This window comes from Mesoplodon mirus (assembly GCF_964341445.2).
Source record: "Mesoplodon mirus genome assembly, chromosome: X".
Classification (NCBI taxonomy): domain Eukaryota; kingdom Metazoa; phylum Chordata; class Mammalia; order Artiodactyla; family Ziphiidae; genus Mesoplodon; species Mesoplodon mirus.
The window spans coordinates 57,335,800-57,356,569 of record NC_138981.1 but is presented as its reverse complement, the minus strand read 5'-3'; the positions used below and the strand labels follow the sequence as shown (position 1 = coordinate 57,356,569).

Below are 20,770 nucleotides of genomic sequence, written 5' to 3'. Positions count from 1 at the left end.
CAGGTCTCCCAGAGGGAGTGACAAAGAAGGAATAGCCAAGCAGCAGCGGATTGTCTCGGGGGTCAATGACAATATCTACACCTACACTTCCACAGGCCACGTCCAGGGATCCTCTTAGCATGGCACATTTTTCTATGCAAAGATGGATAGAATGAGGAGAAATGCAGGGCTTCTGTTTTTGAGAAATGCTACATGAATGAGGGAAGAGTTTATGCACCCAGGAAAAGGGCAGCAATGTTTTCCACTGAGGAAATACAATAAGGCCCAAAGATGATAACTGAGTTGGAGAAAAAGCTTTTTCCAATCATGCTGACTCCCCCACTTGCTGCCTAAGTCATCTTAGGCAACTTGCTTTACTCTCTAAGCTTTGGTTTCCAAATCTATAAAATGGGGACTAACAGCTTTCCTGCCTACCTCTGAGGTTACTGTGTGCATCTGGTTGGCTTCTGTCTGGTTTTGAAAGCAGCTCTATGAAAGTTATCATCAGAGAGGGCTGTTTTGTTAAGAAGACTTGAAATTTGTATTCACAGTCTTTAAAGTTCAGTTCAGATTGTGTCCTAGGTGTAAAGTGAGAAAGTAAGTGAGCTAGAAGGAGAATAAAAGGTGAGCTAGAAGGAGAATAAAAGGCAATCGGCAACAAAGCTGCCAGAGCTCAGGCCTCAGCCAGCCACTCTCTTCCCTCACCAATCCCCCCCACTTCTCTTCACACCACTATTGGGGAACTCAAGCCCTTTACACCTTTTGGTCACTCAGTGGGCTGTGAGACAGCTGCTGCCCAAGGCCCGGTTCAGCCTGCTCCCTCTCAACTCAAAGTCCAGCCCAGGCCTAGGGACCAGGCAAGATCCAGGGCCCAGGACAAGCAATGGGCAGATGTCACAGAGGCCCAGATCAAAGTGTCCTTGTTACGGCTGGAGCAGTCACCTGTCGACTCAGGCTACACATTATAATCTGGGGAGCTTTAAAATGCCAGTGCCTGGGCCCCAATTAAATCATGACCAATTAAATTAGACTCTCTAGGGATAGAGTTAGTTTTTATGTTTTTGAGAGCTCTCCAGGTGATTCGAAAGCACAGCCAGGATCAAGAACCGCTGCCCTAAACAGACATGACCAGCTAAAAAGCCACAGCGTAGGTCTTTAAGAAGATTCTAGCTGGAGGCTATACTCAGGCCCGTTCTCATCACTGGCCTGTGTTCTCTCTGGGCCCAATGAACAGTGATCTGAATGCATGTGGTAGGACAGGAGAGGGCACATCTGTGGGTGTTTGTGAAGGTAATCTATTCAAAGCTGACTTACTCCATGAGGCAGCTTTCAACAAACGTGGTTTCCTTTCCCTTACTTAGTTGCCTATTTGGAAAGGTGTCTCCCCTGTGGCCCTCACTGCAGGATGGGTGTCTCCAGCGTGATCTCTCTCACCTTCAGTGAACCCAGAAGGTAGAGCCAGTGTTCAGAGGGGTAAAGAAAGACCTGGGAGGCAGCTGTCTATGTGACAACCCAAGTTCCGAAGGTGGGCTCTGTGAAGCCAAGCTGGTAGCCAAAGTAGGCAGAGGGGCCGCCTACCACTCCAGGTCCTGCTGCTGCACCTGGGAAATGCCAGGTTCTGGCAAACAGCTTCTCAGATCATTTCTCTTGGTTGATGCAAGTCTCAGTTCCTCTGCCCACCCCCACTCTTAGAGAGGGACCCCGCCTGAGAAGGAGATGTTGGCCTTCCAGCAGAGGGCTCATATCTCAGTTGGCCCCAAGTGCTCACGACCAGCTCCTTCCACCCTCCCGTAAGGTTACACTAAGGGGCCTTGGCCACGAGAAGAGTGCCCACCCAGCCCCGAGGTGGTGCTTCATTTGAATTTGCACAAAGGGGTCCTCGAGTTTGGTAGTGACCCTGGCATAGGTGTTGCAACAGGTGACCACCTGGCTATGCCACCTCTCTCTCTGGGGGACTGAAGGAGAGGGGTCTTCACAAGGGCCGGTACTAAGAGCTGTCACGGATGCCACGACTGTCAAGCCTTCCCCTCCTGACCTTGAAGCGGACATTCAGGGGGGTCTACCATGCACTGTCCGCTGGGAGGTCAGGTGCACCCATCATCTCTCCTGCTCCTGCTGCTCTTAGCTGGAATCACAACTTTAACTAGATTGTTCCAGGGGAGGGAGGGAGAGGGAGGAAGGGAGACTGAGACCAAAATAGCTCTCATCCCACATTCCAACCCTCGCAGGAGGGGAGCCGCAGCAAGGGCTGCCGAAGTCAAGCGGCCGAGCTTGACAGTGCTGGACACTGACCAGCCTCTGGCTTGTTAGGTCAGAACTCGGGGCCCCTGCTGCACCTGTTCGGATGCAATCCTTGGTCTCTCATCTGGAGCTACGGCGGGACGCCAAGGCCCTGGGCCCATGTGAGCAGCACTTTTGGAGCCTCCCCATCACAAGTGGGGCACCACCGAGGCAAATGGCCCAGGATAATACAGTACTGTGGGACTGGGTGGCAACCAAATGAAGACATCGAACCATCTTGCTAGCCAGTAGCAGGTTCACACATGCGGCCCTCCCTCCTTAACACTCCATATCCATGTCATGGCCACAGGGCCACAGGGATTCTCAACCAGAGACAATTTTACCCTCCCCCCGGCCCCAGGAGACCTTTGGCAATGTCAGGAGACATTTTTGGTCATCACAACTGGGGAGGATGCTGCTAGCATCTGCCAAGGAGAAGCCAGGGATGCTGCTAAACAGCCTACAGTGCAAAGGACACCTCCCACAATAAAAGAAAGGCTGACTCCAGACCTGAAGTGCGAGACCAGGAGGGGCACTTTCCTTCCACCTTACCTGGGGGCCTCAGGTACCTCCAGGCATCCCCAGCCCACCTTGGGGATGTCCTGAGGAGTGAGGTGAAGAATGGATACAGTGTTCACTGGAGGTCCCTTGTCTTTGGACACTGTGGACCCCTTGCAGGGTCAGCCAAGGGGAGGTGACAGTTCTCATTTTTGGAGTTTTTATAAATATGGAAGTGACACAACGAACCCTCCACTGTGTTCCCACACACAAACAGAAACTGTGGCCTGAGCTCTAGTATGCAGCTGTAAATGGAGGAGGGTCATAAGGGCCCTGTGGCTAACCTAGACCTCTGGCTTGCTGGGGCTGCTTGACAATTTGGGTCCAGGGTTGGCCCAGCCTGTGGTCTCCTAGGCAAGCACTTGATGTAGCAGAGCCAAAGCAGGCAGCTGACATTCCTGCTTGGCCCAGGGCTTCCTTGTGAAAGCGAAGGTCAAAGCTGTCACGTGCTCTGCCGCAGCGGTTCCATTAGCTTTCTTGCCCTCAGGGGATCCTGTCCCAGGTGCTCTGACAAGGTCATGGTGACAAGGAAAGACAGGTGTTTTAATAATCCACGTGCTACTCCATCACTTCCAGTCTGGAGCCTGGAGGCAAGAGATGCCAGCCTAACCGGTCTGGGGCAGATGGAACCGCTCTCCACTGTGGTATGGGTGGAAAGAATATTGGATTGAAGGTCAGGAGAACAACATTCTGGCCTTAATTAGCTCCACTAGGAACTTGTCGGGTGACCTTGGGCAAGCCAGTACCTCTGTCTAAGTTGCAGTTTCCCCATCTTCTAATGGCCACTCACCAAAATCTAGAACCAGAACAGAAGTATGTGTAATTGGCAGTGGCTGGTTCGGTAGAGAGGGGAGCCTCTCCTGCACGTTCTCTTCTGGGAGACTCAAGAGAGGACCCTCTGTAGGGACCAAGAACAAACCCATCTTTCCCTCCCAATCCAGCTCTCCTGATTTCCTGCCTCCAAAGGCACCAAACATTGAGGCTTAAACCTCCAGTCAGCCTGGTCTGTCCTCTCTCCGCTCGTGTATTTAGCCACCAACTCCTATCAATTTTTCCATCCAATGGTCACAGTTTCCCATGCCCAACCATGCCCTAAGTTCCCAGCCTCCAGGCTTTCCTTTCAACAGGTCGTCCTGCCAGCTTCTTCTCCCAAGAGCCCAGCTCTGACCTGGCAACTCTCCTACTCTGCAACCTAATGGGCTCCCCACTGCCCACTGCCCACTGCCCACTGCCCAGGGCAGACGTCAGACTGTTTTCCACCTCCACACTCTAGACCCAGCCTGGCTCGAAGCTGCAAATTCCTATTACTCATCAAGACGGAGGTCAAACACCACCTCCCATGAAGCCTTCGTTCCCTGACCTCTCACCAACCCCCTAGCACCCAATGGCTTAGTTAAATTAAGTGGCCCCCAGAGCATTTCCCGTACCTTCTTGGCAGCACATAACTCTGTCTCCCCCATTCAACTGGAGCTCCACCGCACTGGGGTCCTTTGGGTCTCATTATCCCCACTGCTGTGTGGTATGGGCTACTGAATATTCTTGCAACACCTAGATAAGAAGTTCTGCTTCCCAACTCAACAGGGTGCAGACCTCTGACTGCACCCCCTCCTCTGGTATCCCCATAGTGAGGACACAGAACTGAACACACACCTGCGACCCAGCAGACTGGCTGACTGGCAACCCACCTTGCCCCAGGGCAGAAGCCACATAGCCAGGAACCAAGACCCAGAGATATGAGAAGGGAAAATGAACTCTGTCTGAGGGTGGAGGCATCCTGGCCTCAAGGAGCACTTAGTTCTCCCATCCCAAGCTCCCGTGAGGGCATCCAAGCTCACTTGAGAGAAGGGCTATGTGCTTCCCTCTCCTGGCCTGCAAAGTCTTGGCACTCGCCCGTTTTGACCCTGGGACACCACATCTACATCCCACCCCCACTTCCTAGTCCTACTTCCCTTTCCTTTTGCTGAGGCCAAATATAAACTCCTGTGCAGGAAATGCCTTGGAGGAGCCTGGCCCCACCCTGAGATCCAGAGAAAATTGTCTCTGACAGAAAGGAAATGGGCTTGAGAGAAGTAGCCTCCTCAGGTGGGGCCTGCTCTCCCTCTGGAAGCCAGCAGACACAAGGCCGCCCCAGAGCCCCGCCGCAGCCAAAGGGAGGGCCAGGATGAGGAGCACAAAGGAGAGGGTCGGGGCAGGGGTGATGACAGGCATGCTCAGGCCATGGTGGGGTGAAGGGAAGGAGAACCCAAAACAGTGGTCTAATGGCTGTGTTAAGACCTCAGAGCATAGAGGTTCTGGGGTACAGTGAGTGGGAAGAATAACAGGCTAACGATCTGAAGACTTGGCTTTTAGTCCTGGCTCTGCTACTTCTCAGCTGTGGCTGTGATCATTATTGATAACAATATTTATGATACTAAATGTAATTATTAAGAATAATTCATAATAGACACTAATATTTACTGAGTACTTACTATGTGCCAGACCCTGGGCTAAGGACCTTACACAGATCGTACTGTATCAGACAACTTCTCTATGCCTCAGTCTCCTCATCTGTCAAATAGCGTTACGATCATAGTACCGACAACATTTGCAAGTATAAAATGAGATAATAATAATAACAGCCAAAGGGTACAAGCCACGATTATGTCCCAGGCATTACTTTAGGTACTTTTTAGATGATTTATGTTACTGAATCTTCACAACAACCCTGTGAGGTAAATGCTCTGACAATATCTCTATTTGACTAATGAGGAAACTGAGGCCCACAGCTATCAGGTAATTTGCCCAAGATCAGCAGTGAAGAAGTGGTGGGCCAAGATGCACATCTAGGCAGCCTGGCTCCAGAGTCAGAGCCACAAAGTTAGAATCCTCCTCATTAAATAGGAGAAATCGCCTAGGCTATAGACACAAAAAACATATACCAGGGTTTTTGCAGTATGAACCCTTAACCTGAAGTAAGTTCAGAGTAGTGGAGAAAGCACCTAATCATCCCATATCTCTTTGGTCTCCACAACAGCCCTGTCCAAAGCAGGCCTGCCGCACAAGTGGGGAAACTAAGGCTATGGAAAGGCCAAGTGGCTTCTACTGGACTACAGATGGAGCCAGGAGCCTGCCTCAATACCCACCGCCCTCCTGTTGATCTGTTCCCATGTCAGCCTCCCCAAGCTCTCCCCTCCAAATCCACTCCCCCTTGGTTGTGTACTTATTCAAACACTATTACCTGAGCACCTACTCCACACCAGGCCCTATGGTAGGCACCAAGGTCTGAAAACTGAACAAATGTTGAACTCTCCTGGAATATTTGGCCAGAGCTGCTACCATGCCCATCCTTCTCAGGGAGGCAGAGGCTAAGATGGAATGTCCTCGAAGCACCCCCTGGAGCTTGTTTGGAGGCAAGTAACAGAGAATGAGCTCGAGAGCAATGGAGCTGGCAACTGGTACAGCCTGAGGGAAGGACGCCTGCAGCACCCAAGAGCCCTGAGGTGGGAACATTGTGGAGGAGGACTAGAGTTTCCAGACAAAAGCCCACCACATACATTCCCAATTTTAGCATGGGCCACACCAGCTGGAGGGCTCACAAAAGTGAATCCAGACAGCCTCCCACCTGCCCCTAACCTCCTAAATAATGCAACCTGGTTGTGGAGATAGCTCATTCAAATGTCTCTTCTCCCCTGATGCCACCCAGCAGCCTGCTCTCCACCCTCAGTGCTGGAAAGTGCTAACCAGGCAGGCCTGCTGCTGACATCAGAACAACCGCCAAATCCCTCCTGCACACACTCCCCCACCCCAGTGCAGCTCTGCTTTAGAGCAGGGATACCCAGCCCTCAGTGCTTTCTCTGCTCTCCATCTGTCCACCTCGGGGGTCTGGGAGCAGGCAAGGACCTGGGGACTGTCACTGCACAGCAGTGACTGATTGCTGGTGGGTGCGGGGAGCAGTCAGGGGTAGAAGGGAGACCCAAGCTTCAGGTCTTGCCTCCCAGCCAGGCATCTGGGAAAGGGAAGGGGGAAGCATGACACAGTCACTAAGGGGGTGGGTGGTGGCCTCAGACTGCCTGTGTCCCGATCCCAGCTCCATCATTCCCGAGCTGCTGGAGTGACCTTGAGGAAGTTCTTCTTTTAACCTCTCCTCGCCTCGGTTTCTTCATACATAAAATGGGGATGACGACGGCAGTACCTACTTTGCTGAATTGTCATGGGAGCTAAGTAAATTCAAATGTGTGAAAAACTGAGAAGAGTTCACTATTATTCCTGGTGTTATCATCATTACTACAGCCTCTTGCAGTGTCACAAATGCCACTAAGGAGGCCAGAGGAAGGGAACCCTGTAGGCGGGCATGGCCAGGAAGAGCTTTTCGGGAGGAGGTGGAATCTGAAGTGACAGAAAAGTCCAGACCTATGCGCAGGAGGTGGCAGATTTGTGCACAGCATGTCCCCAGGTCAGTGAGAAACAGCAAAGTGGCAAGGTGGCAGAAAGTACTACTAAACAGCAATAACAGTGAGAGTACTGTTTATATTATTGGATTTAATATTCAGCAACCCATGAGGTAAGTACATATCTCTATTTTATAGCTGACAAAATGGAGGCTCACAGAGATTACGTAATTTGCCCAAAGTCACCCAGTGCTGCATTATACCAGAGTCCCCACTCTTCACCATGACACTCTCCCGCCCCAGGCTCCGTGTGTACACTTCGGGGGGTGTTTTGCTTCGGCTCCACGCTGGCCGCTTTCCCACATGCCCCTCTTTGTTGTTCCCATTTAGAAAGCCCTACTCAGGTGAGGGCGGCTCAGACCAGATGTTTGGGGCTTCCCAAGCTCGCTGCCCCTGTCCCTCCTGACTTGACTTGAGCCTGGAGCAGAAAAGCTGGCTGCAAGTGCCTATCATCTCACACCTCAGACAGGCATGCCTTTGGCCAGCCCAGATAAAGGACAGGAAATCCTCGGGCACCTCCCCTGGAGGTCACTCCCTCTACCATGGGAACAGAGTTGCAGCTTGGGCAGAGGTTCCTCTGTGGTGGGGAAGCTGCCAAGTCAGCCCCAGCTGCCCTAGCTGCCGAGTGTGGTTTGGGGGAAACAGGGAGGGCTGAGCGTCAGAGACCTGGGTTCCAAATCCTCCCTCCCTGGAGACTGTGCCCTTCCTCTCTCTGGGCCTCAGGTGGGGATCAGCCAGGATCGCACTGGGGGGATCACACTGTCTATCTGACTGGGCTCCTCTGAGAACAGAATGGGATCGTGGAAGTGAAAGTGCCTTGGAAACTTTAAAGAAATGGGAGGACACGTCAATGTCATCATCATCAACTGCTAGAGGCGTGGCTGAGTTGGTGTTTCTCCCCGTCTGATTCACCCTTCTAGGCCCCACTGTGGGCATGGCTCGGACTCATTTCCAGCTTCGACGCTCCTTAAAATATCCCCTTCCTCCACCCCCCGACCAGCTCAAGAGGCAAAAGCAAGTCACTGGAAAGCGGGCTACAGGGGCACCCCCCACACAGTACAATGCAGTCAGCCCATCCCAGTGAGCACCTCCTCCCCTCAGGCTTGCCCTCCGCTGTGGGAGCGCTGAGAAGAAGGCCCTACCCTCCCAGGGCACCACAGTCATGGGAGCTGGCTGGACCGGAATGACAAACAAATCAGAGAGAACCGTATAAGGTGTTTGGACCCAGGATTCCTGGGGTTCAGAATCTACCTGAGATTCTGGAGTCAACCAGGAAAAGTTAATGGAGAAGTCTTCTGGAAAAGTTCAGGCTACAGAAAAACAGAGGAGAGTGAGGGACTTCCAGAGCTCCATTTTGTGCCCCAGAGCCACAAAGGGTAGCATGTGCAAAGGACAGTAATGAGGCTGGGAAGGGGACTGGTCCCAGGTCCCCTGAGGGGCACTTGGAGGAGCTGAGGCTGTTTGGCCTGGGGAAAACACAGGGGGAGGGGACTTGGGCTCTGTCCTCAGACATCTACAGATCAGAGAGAACAGATAGGGTCTAAGTGGTCCCAGGGGGCAGAGCTGGGACTCAGGGGTAAAAGCCATAGGGAGACAGAGGTCAGCTCAACATCAGAAAAACCTTTTGGAGATTACATGGATGTAAGCAACCACCTTGAAACATTGCACTCCCAGTTACTGAAGATGGGTGACAGGAGCTGCACAAGTACTTGGAGGGGGAAGACCCGAGCTTCAGAAAGAGAGTCAGACCCACTGCCCTCTAAAGGTTCTTCTTCCCCAAGCTCTGTCTGCTTCCTACCTCTGGGGTATTGTGGGAGAAGCATAAAGGTGACTGGAGCTGGCTAGGCCCTCGGCTGATTCCCACAGAGACCTGGGATCTCAGGAGCACCTTGGGCTGGTACTACGCAGGGGGAGCAGGTCACTCATTAACTTGTGGCTGAATGGGTCAGAGGGTGGCCACCTGAGACAGATGGAAACATGAGGAGGGGTGAGAGAACAAACTGCACAAAAGCCCACGCTCAAGGAAAACCCAAGCTCTGGCAGTTCAAGGCCCGGCCAGCCCTAATTGACCAGCTGGCTAAGAGTATTTAGTGACTGGCCCTGGCAGAATTTGAAGCCGGCTCACCTTTGCCTTGTGGATAAGAAAATGCTCTTGACTGGAAACGCATACGCTCATGGCCAAAAGGAAGCCTGGGAGACCACTGAGTCCATGCCATGGGCCCTGCATTTTAAAGATCTAGGTCCAGAGAAAGCAAATGTCCTCTCTGAAGTCACTCATGGAGAGGTGCTGTAGAGAGACACAACCAGAAGCCAGGTTTCCTGACCCTATCGTAGGCCCACAGGGTTCACTAAATGTTGGTTCCTTCTCGTCTCACTGAAACTGCAGAAAGCTTCTTGTGGTCTAGAGCTTTCTAAATTGGACCTGGGTCCTAGCTTGACCATTCCCAACTCCCACTGCTTGTCAAGATACAGATTCTCTGAGGAAGGTCTCCTCCTCCACTATGGAGGTCTCAGGCCTCATGTCCCAACCTGGTGTGAAGGGACCTACAGCGGACTGAAAGCAAACACACACAGCTCCACCCCACCCCCAGTAATGGCAAACCCTTTGGGTGGGCATTTCTTGCTCTTTTAGACTTTCAGATTGACATCAGGGAGTCAGCCGCTCCTGGAAGCACCCCAACCCCCTTATGACTCTGATGCCTAAAAAAACCCCCAAAAACTCCTACCCCACTGTCCATCTGAATCCCTATTAACTCAACTCCCTGCCCCTCTCTATAATACCACCCAAGTTGCATATGTGTCCTTCAAGCAATGTGAATGACTACTTCTGTTTGCCCAAGTGAAAACAGAGGAGCAGAAGTTTAATTGGCCCCAGAAGTTCCCATGACTGAATGTTCATTAATGTCCCCTTGGGGGAAGGTAAGGGCTCAGAAATGGGGTCCCTTTAAGGCCTGGGGTGGACAAAGAGTTAGTTAATGGCCATCCCTAGAGGTGACTTTCCAAAGTGGTTATTATGTGGCTCAATCATTAACCAAGCAGTGGCAGGACCCCAGGCTTGTTGGAAAGGAGCCACTCGTTTCCCAAGGACAGCCCAAGAGCAGGAGGCTCTGGGGCAGCGAGGCCTGGATGAGGGAAGCGCTCTCTCAGCTCCACACAGGGGTGGAGGAAGGCTGGCCCGGATGTGGAGGAAGTCAGCACACCCTTACTGGAGTGGGAGGGAAAAGCGAGACAGTGAGGGTTTTTATCATGAATGAGAGAGGAAGCTCCAAGCTGGGTCATGGTGATTAGATGACAAGCTGGGAAAGACGCTCATCCTGAATGCATCCTGTTTTGCTCTGAAATGGAACTGGCCTCAGGGGCCAGGGGCAGGGGAGGGGCCAGGAGGCAAGCAGCCTCCCAGGAATTCTCCCAGGCCTGCCGACCTCAAGATCCTGGGTGGCCCTGGAACTGGGGAGGCCAGAAAGAGAGTCAGAACTCTCATTTACCACTAGAGAACCAAAGCACGCATGTACTTTCCACAAGAAGCCTCCACAAGTCAGCCTTGGGAGCCCGAGCCCCAGAGCCAGAGCTTCAGAGATGGCAGCAGGCACTGTAAAACAAGGGGATAGGGCTCCATAATCCCTCCAGCTCAGACCTTTCCTGGGCCTCTCTTTCAAGGTTCAGCTCAAATGTCACTGCCTCTGTCAGTCATCTTCCCCTCAGTCACAAGCCACTGCTCCCTGGTCAGGCCTCCCAGGGCAAAATATCCTCCTCAACAACTGGAAATATGAACACTGTTAGGATATTTGATGATATTAAGGGACTGTTTTAAAGTGTGATAGTGATGCAGTGTCTATCATTTAAGTCCCTATCACTCATATATATATATATATATATATATATATATATATATATATATGATTATTTATAGATAAATCAAAAGGTGTCTTGGATTCATGTCAAAATAACAAGAAAGAGAATGAAGTAGATGGAGGCACATACAGGGAAGGATTGGCCATGGGCTAACGGCTGTTGAAGTTGGGTGACGAGCACATGGGACCTTATTACATTAATCATCTCTACTTTTATGTATGTTCGAAATTCTTCGTAATTATTTTTTAAAGCCCTCACCAAGGTAAAGACTTAGTGTGTCATGTACCATTCAGGCCACTAACCCCCATCTACTAGATGGTAGGTTCCCTGAAGTTGGGGCTTACACTTTGTGTCCTCCACAAGACCTAGTACCAAGAACTTAATGACTAATAATTTATATAGCACTTGGTAGTTCACCAAGCACTTAGCCATGGATCCTCTTGTTTAATCCAGTAAAGTGGAAAAAACGGGGAAAAACTAAGAGTCTGAGAGACTGAGTGGAGCAGCAGAGCCTGGATTTAAACCTCCACGAGTCCTGCTCCCAGTCCCCAGTTCTTGGCCTCGCACCATGCTGGACTCCTGAGGAACTTAACCTCCAGTTCTGCAGTCCCTGAGAGGTTGCAGGTAAATGGGAACAGCAACAGTGGGCATGCAAGTTCCCAAGGTGGCAGTCTGGGCAAGAGGAGACTCAACACACAAACACAGCACTTCAGACTGGTGACAAGGGCCCAGACTGGTGCCTCTTGTCCACTGATTCAAATTTACTAGCACCCGCTCCCCCTTAATATACACACATAAACCAAGGCCCCGGGCCACAGATGAATAAAGCTGTAATAAACCCTTGACACCAATAACTGTGTTTCCAGCCCTGTGCTCAACTCCTCTGTTTAGGGTTGCAGGGTGGGGGAGTTCACACATCCCATCCTAGAGCCCTTGCATCTTTCCGATCCCCTATATTTACTTTATCTGATAACAGCCTCCCAAAGGCCCAGGGCCATGACACTCGATCTTACCAAACTGGGAGTCCAAGAAAAACATTCTCCTTATCCTATTCAAGCCAGAGGCAACTCCTTCTTCCAGTGAGAGACCCCACGCCCCACCTTCCCCAAGAAGGTGGAGGCACAGCCTGCCTTTGTTAAACCTGTCATCTGTTGAACCTGAACTTTCCAAGGCTGGAACAGGGAGCTCCAGAAGGCTCCGGGCAGAAAAGCACTGACCGCTGCCACAGCAGCCACATTAGAGACTCCATCCTCTCCTCCCTTCGGGACGTTCTTGCTTTTGTGTCGCTGCTGTTATCCCTATACCCGGCTCCAGGGGTCCTCTCCTCCCTCTCCAATCTATAGCCCTAAGAATGGAATTTTTAAACCTCAGGAAGACAGAGAGAGGGTCAAAGTTTGGACTTCTCTGTTCCACTTCCTTCACTCCTCTGTTCGAACTCAGGAAGTGTTGTCTTCTGTCTTCCCCACAGGACTCATGCCACCTGCCCCCCCCAACCAGGACTCACACAGGGTACACAGCCCTTTAGTGCAACTTCAGCCTCTTCTTGCCCTAAACACCTCCAGATATCACCTCCCTCTCCTCTCCAGCTCAGGGAGAGGAGCTGCAGATGCACAGAGAGGTTTAGCATACTTCTCCAAGAACTGCTTACGGAGTGGAGAAAAGGCAAGCAAATAGGGGAAACCAGACTCTATCCATGTGGTGTTTTCTAACTACAGAGGTCCAGGGAGTAGAAATTCCAAATCCCAAATCCAGAACGTAGTTGGACAAAGGCCAAATCCTGGAAATGAGGACCAGCCCAGAATGTCCAGCGATATTGTAGCTGTAGCTTTAGGGTGAAAGAATCCCCCACCCCTAAAACCATCATTCCCATCACATTCTTTCGGTTCACTCCATCAACCACTCAGAAACCACCTGCAGTCACCACCTTCTCTACGCCCTTGGGCTGCCTGCCCTCTCATTCCCCCGACAAGAACTGTCTCTCTTCTACGCCAGGAGGATGAAAGTGAAGGGAAAATTCAGAGAGCAGTAAGACAGACGGTGGGTGGGGACATCAACCCCTAGAGTGGGGGCGGGAACAGGTCCACAGTAGGAGTCAGGCTTTGAAAATAGCCCTGGGTGTGATTCATCACCGTCTCCTTCGGGGTCGGCAGACGTGGGTGCTCTGAGTGAGATGGAGACAAGCCAGGGCCCTCCAGCCCAACCTCTGGGGCCCAGGGCTCTGTATTGGCCCCACCACTCCCCACCAGTCCGGCTGCTGTCCTGCTTGCCCTCCCCAACACCACTATTTTTCCAGCTGGCTTAGCTGTATAATCACCACAAGGCTCTCCATCTGCAAAGCTCCTGTCGCCCCAAGCATCTCAGAAACAACCCTTTACCTGCCAGTTTAAGAGCCTGGACAAGTCACCAGATGTCAGGGTGGAAGAAACTGGCCCTTTAGATACCGAAATCCAGCCCACCACCCAAGGTGCAGTTGAAAACACTGTGGCCCACAGAAGTAGCATGACTCGCCTAAGGTCACATGAATTAGTGGCTGAGCCTTGGTTCCCTGAGTCGTAACTCAGTACTTTAAAGAGTTTGGGAGAAGAGAAATGGAGGAGAGAACCTCAGACTATCTAACTGGGAAATCCCAAAAACTTCCACTAAAAGGCCTTTGCTCAGAGGTTCTCTAATCGAAACCCACTTTGGACTTCATGGGGAAACTGAGCCCTGGAAGAAGCGACTTATCCAAAGGTTTTCGCTTGATCCCCGCTGTCACCTCAATACCAGGAAAGTGCGGGCGTTTCTCAGAAGGAAGGCAGTGGCCGAGGGGAAAGCCCATGCCGCTCAACCAGGGGCTTCCTGGAAGTGCGCTCAAAGCAGAGGAAGGAGGAAAGGAGAGGAAAAGCGGCGTGACCCGACCGCAAAGCCCAAGCCCCGCCACGCCGCCCAGTTCCAGCCTGTCTCCGAAGCCCCTGAACTACGGCTCCGGGCTCCAGTCAGGCCCGGGGGTAATGGGCGGACAGCCGCCTTCCACCACCCCACTCCCGAGGCTTCCTAGGGAGAAGCGCGGCTGGCGGGCTCTGGGGGTCTCCCAATTTCGGCGACACCGGCCTCAAACCCTGGGGACGCAAATGGCTCGGCTCGCTCCCTCCGCGTCTCCCGTGGACGCCGCGCAGCCGAACCGCTAAGAGCGGGGGCCGGAGCGCGCCGGAGAGGCGAGGCGAGGGAGCCCCGGCCCCCCGCTGGCCCCGACCTCCCCCGGACGTCGCCCCAACTCCCACCTGGAGGCCGCGTCCGTCGCTTTGGGTTCGAGACCCCGACGCAGCTGCCAGCGGGCGGGAGGCACGCGCGGAGCCTGGGGTTGAGCGGGGGTAACGGTGCCAGCCAGAGGAGCAGCTGCCGGCTGCTTAGCTGTTGTCAACCCGCGGCCACTCTCTGCGCAGGTGGGGAGGGACCAGCGGCGAGTCGGGTGGCGGGGACGGGGACGCCCCGCCCACCTACAGGACCTTCGACCAATGAGGGCGCAGTCCGGCCCACCGAACTCCCCAGAAAGCGGCCCAAATTGTGGTGGGCGGGGCTCTGCCTTCGAGTTCTTCCAATCCCCGCGCTGCTGCCACTTCCTCCGGTCACACCAATGCGAGGGGGGGGGGGTGCTGGGACAAGGCACAAGCCCAGGGCCAGCAACTAAGGGTGAAGGAACCGGGTGGCCGGGCACGCAGACTAATATCTATTGAGCTCTGTAAGTGACTGGCACCGTGGAGGGGAATTTAAATACTTACGCCATGTGCACGGGAAGGTTCAGTGGCTTGCTGAGGATAATTTACAGGGAGTTCAGAAGACACAACTTTGGTGAGATCTCCGATTAGTTGGGGCAACCAAGAGAACATTAGATATTTGAGAAGGAAGTTGCCATTCCCACCTTGTTCAGGCCTCAGCATTCTGCAACTCCCCCACTCTCTGCCCCGTGTCCAGACTCTACCTCTGCAGAGAAATGCACGGAAAACTTGGGGCATTTGCATTAATCATAGTAGGAGAGGGCTCCCAAGAGTTGTGACAGCAAGTACCACCAGAAAGCCTGTTTAAGTTCAGTATGAAACCGAGTGTTAAGATTTGATTTCTCTCTTGCCTTTCCTCACAAGGGTCCAACACAAGTTCACACTTTGATTTCATTGTTGACTTGGGGACTCCTATTAGCCAGGGATGGAAATACCCAAGACCCCATGCCATCCAATCACCATCCTCCACATTTACAAATGCAGAAACTAAGAAGAGATGACTCACTCAACTTTTCCCAGCAAATCCATGGCAGTAACAATACATGCACACCAGTTTTCTAACAGATGGGAGAAATGAAGCTGAGATTCCTAGAAAGCAGGGACTGCATCCAACTTGTTGCCTAGAATACCCAACACTGAGGAGAGCAAAAATTAATGTTTCTTAGGACTGCAACTTTCTTAAGGTCGTCCGAGGCAATGGCAGAGCCAGACCTAGCCCCAGGTGACCCCTCTTGTCTGGCCTTCAGTACATTAGGCCAAATTGGAATTCTTCCACCTTCCTTCCCTGCCAGCCCTGAATCAGAGGAGAATCAGAGGAGAAATGGTGAAGCAAGGCTACCTCCTGTGTATACACCTCTTTTCCTCTCAATGGCATAACCGCACACAGCTGGCACTTTGCTCCAGATGAGCCATGCCCCCTTGGGTCTTGGATGTGGACGAGGCCTGTATGCCAGAACTCACTCCTGGAAACAAAATCCTACCCAGAGTCAGAAACTTTTATGATGGGTGGGAAGAAACCTTTATGATGGGTCACTCAAGATGACCTTCCTGAGACTGGGTTGCTATATTTGTAAGTATCCCTAAGGCTCTGAGTTGGAGCCAAACTTATCTTGCTTCTGGAAAAGGCTAGAAGAATATAAGAGTGTGGGTCCTGCAATGATCCTAGAGCTTCCCTAAGGGCAGGAAACCATGTCAGAGCAGATTCCATCCACCGCATGACACCACGCAGAGTGCCTACAGTAGCTTCCCAATAATGTTTGCTAATGGGTGAATGAATGTTAAAAGATACTCAAGGGACAGCCACAAATAAATACAATCAAACGAATGATGAGCAAAAAACCCAATTTATCTTTTGGTATATACATTTAACTGAATCAGATATGATGGGTTCTGAGATACCCAATTCTTTAAAAAAAAAAAAAAAGGCAATCAAACCTGAAAACTGCAAAAGGGAAAACTACAGGAAGTACAAAAACTACAAAGAGTACAAAAACTACAAAAGGAGCAATTGCTATAAATAATGAGAACAAGAGCTTCACAGTGCCTGGCATAGACTAGGCACTCAGTAAAAACATCTGGGGCTTCCCTGGTGGCGCAGTGGTTGAGAGTCCGCCTGCCGATGCAGGGGACACGGGTTCGTGCCCCGGTCCGGGAAGATCCCACATGCCGCAGAGCGGCTGGGCCCGTGAGCCATGGCCACTGGGCCTGCGCATCTGGAGCCTATGCTCCGCAACGGGAGAGGCCACAACAGTGAGAGGCCCGCGTATGGAAAAAAAAAAAAAAATCTGGTAATGAGTGAACACAGTAGTCAGCGAAAGCTACAATCCTAATATTTGCCATGCACATTGTGACATTCTGAAATGGCCCAAGCAATGTCTAGGCTATCTCTCTGGGTGTTTTTTTGATCTTTCCCGTATCCCATGAGCTTCAGAAAAGCAAGGAGAGCTCAGCCTAGTCAGAAAAACAAAGATAGTTGATCTCCTTCAACCACCAGCAGCCCTTGTTCCCCAAGCCCCCCACCCCCAACCTAAGCCAGAGTCTTGCATAGAACAGATATTCGGTAATGGTGCCTGGAAGATGAGAACATGGTACCTTTTCACAGGTTCCTTTCTGGGCTGCATCTTGAATGACTCTAGAGATAACTGGAGCCTCCAGGTCTTTGCCATCCCTTTTTCCATAAACCCCCCTATTTCCTGTGTGTCCTATAGTGCTGCTGCTGCCCTGGATGTCAGCTCAACCATCAGGCAGAGAAATGTAGTCTTCATGGGGGTAGGCTGAGGGCAGGTGAAAAAGCCTCAGGGTGAATGCGTGTGTTTCGATGCCTGAGGCACGGGCGCTTCCCTCATTCTACCACTACCACAGCCCAGCTGTGTCATACAAAAGGCAGTACAATGGATTCTGGAGCCAGACAACCTGGGTGCAAAGTGCAACTCCGCTAGTTACTAGCTGTGTGACCTTGGGCAAATTACTTTCCAACTTTCTGTGCCTCAGTCTCCTCATCTGTGAAGTGTGGACGATCATAATAGTCCTGACCTTATTCTGCTGCTAAGCAGATCCACTGGACTAAGTGACACTTAGAACAGTGGCTGGCACCTAGACAGTGCTTCTAAGTGTTAGATATGCTGACAGAGGCACTGAGCCATGGTAGAGTGAGCCCTGGATCAGGAAGTAGGAGAGTTTGGTGCTAGTCCCAGTTCCACAGCTTTCTGGCTGTGTCACCAAGGCAAAGTCATTGTGCCACTCCAACCATCAGTTTCTTCATCTGTAAAATGAGGGGAGAGTACTATCCCTAGTGGGCAAAGTTGAGACAATGGATGTGAGGCTGTACTGTAAAGGGTGACAGGTGACAGGATGGCACTGAAGGTGTTGCAGAGCTAAGCTTTTTGCCAGGGCAACTCAGCTCCTTCCTTCTAGGCAGTGGCAGAGCGAAACTCTGTATGTCCTTACCCTGAGCCTCACTCTGAGACACTGGCATCCCAATAAGCACCTATGTGAGGACTTAAAACAGTCCCTACACCCCTCCCTGCCCAGGATGCGGGTTCCTCAGGCTGTTGCAGGTAGACCCATAGCCCCACTCCAGAATGGCCCAGGGTAACATCAGGTAGGAACCCAACAGACTCTTCCACTACTCTTTTCCATGCAGCTAAGGGAGCAGCAGCAAATAATTCCAGGGAACTCAGCTGGGAAGAAAAAAAGAGGAGTAGGAGCTGCGAGGGGAAAATCAATTACACTCTGACGAGCCCTGCCCAGCACAAGACCATGGGTGCCCTGACACACGCACTCACACTTGCACACATATCCCTGCAGACCTCATGGAAAGCCCACCCATCAGGCCTGGGAGGGTAAAGGACCGCTCCCTGGTGGTTTAGGGCCCCCACCCAGCCTCATGAAAAGGGGCTATTGATCAGGCTGCCACAACGTGGGATTGTGACAGGTTGTAAAAAAAAAAATTCCTGAGGAGCTGTGGCCACGTCAGGGGGGTGTGCACTAAGGGGGCAGCTGGAGTAGGGCCAGATGCGGGGAGGGGAAAATGTAGTGGTGGGAGGGGCTTGCAAAGGTAAGGGGCACACAGACACCTCACTGAGCACTGCCAAGTGGGGGTGGGGGACAGAGAGCTATGTCCTGGGAGGAGCACAAAGACCCCCTGTCAGCTCACAACCCAGGGGACTGCCATGGCTGTGCTCACCCCACACCCCAGAGCACTCTGCAGCGGGGAGCTCTGTGTTGGGCTGGGAGCCCTGGGCTGGTTGTGAGGGGAGCTGGAGCACTGGCCAAGCCAGGCACAGGCCAGGGGAGTTTCAAGGGTCACTTTTGCCCTTTCTGGGCTCTCCCTCCTTGAGCTAGGACATAGAGGCACTCATTCCCTCCCACCTGCCTTCTGCAGCCATCAAGAGAAGAGTGTTGGGGCAGCTCATGACTGCCTCCAGACATTTGGACTAGGCAGCTGGAGGCAGAAAACCCAGGCCTACACAGTCCCTGTCCAGGGCTCTTCCTCAGACATCCAAGAGCCTGTCTCCCTGTTCCTAACAAACACCAGATACAGTGTCAGCTTGATGGCATCCTGCAGCATCCACACAACACACCCAGCGATGGGCCCCTTTCACACCCAGGATAAGACCCCTGCCTGGCTTGACTGGCCTATCTCAAAGGAGCTAGAGGTTTTCTGCTGCAAGCAGATGGAGCACCACCCCACAGTACTCTCCCCACCCCCCACCCCATTCCCTTGGGGAAGTTGGCCTGCCTTGGGCCAAACGAAATAGGTGGGGTCACACTGGGCACGGACACCCGGAGCAGGATATCCACCCCCAGCCCCCACACCCCACGCCATTCCTGTCCTTCAGAGGAAGGTCACAGTGTGCTGAAGGGAAATGAGCAAAGGCAAGCCCACTTCCAGCTCGAGCCCCTCACCTTGCCTCGCACCCTCCCCATGCACACATGCAAGCAGCTGAGGTCAGAGGAAAGTCCCCCTAACCTCCCCAACAGCTCCCTCTGCGTGATCTAGTTTCAGCCCTCAACTTGCTCCTTCCTGTCTAGGCTCAGTTTCCTCATCTGGAAAAACAGGGCTGGGTCCGGGTTTCTACGGTCCCTTCTTTCCAGATTATTCTCTGCTCCTGTGAGCTTCTCTGTGTGTCCCCAAGGGGTGGGGCTCCCAGAAACCCTACATGCATGGGGCTTCTGCAAAGGAAGGGTGGTGGGGTGTGAGGGTCCTCTGAGGATGGGGGTTAGCAGACAGCCAGGTGAGAAAGAGCAGAAGAAAGTGCAGTAAAGGAAGGGGTAGGGCTGAGGTGAGAGGCAGAGAAAGCGAGGGGGCTGAGGCCAAGCTGGTCCAGATGGCTGGAGACCCGACCTCTGCCTCCAGTGCTGTCCTCAGCTCACCCGGCAGCAGTAGACACCCAGAGCCCCTGAACAGAGCTCAGGATCCTGCCCCCTTGCCTGGGACCCTTCAACATGTCCCTCCCAGGAAGCAGCTCCCAAGACAAACTCTGGGAAGGTGAGGAGGAGATGAAGGAGGAGGAAGAGGGGGCTCTTCCTTCCCACCCACAGGCTCCACCACCAGCCCACCACAGCCTGACCTCATGCTGCAGCCCACAAAGTTGGAGGGCTGTTGGGGGGAGGGGGAGGATGGGGGCGGAGAGTAGCTTTTACAGGTTCTGCCCACAGCCTGGCCCAGACCAACCCTGTGATTGTGGGTCTCTGGGGTTTGGCAATCTCAGTTCAGACAGACAGTGCCTGTCCCCTGGCCACCCATCCACCCTGCCTCCTTCCCCTGAAGGATAGCCCTTAGAGGCCCCAGGATGACATCAGAGAGGGCATGGGATGTGTGATGTGGTTCCAGGGCCACTCAGCAAAGGGTGTGGGTTCTCCTTGGCCTTGGAGTCCCTGTCTCATCTCAGTGGGCCCTTCGGCAAGCACAGCTCTCCCCCTCCTCAATACCCCTACACACACACACACACACACACACACACACAAATAAAAGTTCTGATCTGACCCTGAGCCAGCACCAGGGCTCCCCTACGCATACACATCAACCTGTCAGTCAACAAGGACATCCTTGGACAGGGGCTTGCGTGGGGAACAGGGTAGATAGGCCCAACAAGGGTCCTTACCTTCCTGGAACTCCCATGCCAGTGCAGGAGGCAATAGCAGCCCCAGATGGAGAATGCCCAACCCAGGCAGGTGGGCAGCCAGGTTAGGTCCCAGAGGACAAGGAGACAGGAGAGGACAGTAAGGCTCCCAGGTTGCATATCTGATGTCTCTGGATCAACTGATCCCCAAGAAACACCAGGAAAGCAGCTTCTGGGTCCCACTCTCACGAAGGCTCCTGGATCAGGGGCCAGGACACTGCAACTCTGGCTTCTACCCTGCTTCTACCACAGAGACGCTGTGTGACTGGACTGAGAGTCTTGCCCTCTCTGGGCT

General features: G+C 52.7%; 1 protein-coding gene across 4 annotated transcripts in view; it reads right to left on the bottom strand.

Annotated features, from left to right (window-relative positions):
- The window catches only part of STARD8 (StAR related lipid transfer domain containing 8), a 71,380-nt gene that overhangs the window by 17,529 nt on the left and 33,081 nt on the right, over nt 1-20,770 (bottom strand). The window contains exon 1 of one of the 4 annotated variants that reach the window (XM_082609031.1): nt 14,357-14,486. The exons of the other annotated variants lie outside the window; for them this stretch is intronic. The gene's annotated coding sequence lies outside the window, so the exon portion shown is untranslated. Of the gene's footprint in view, nt 1-14,356; nt 14,487-20,770 lie in introns of those variants that run through there. 4 annotated transcript variants of the gene reach the window in all.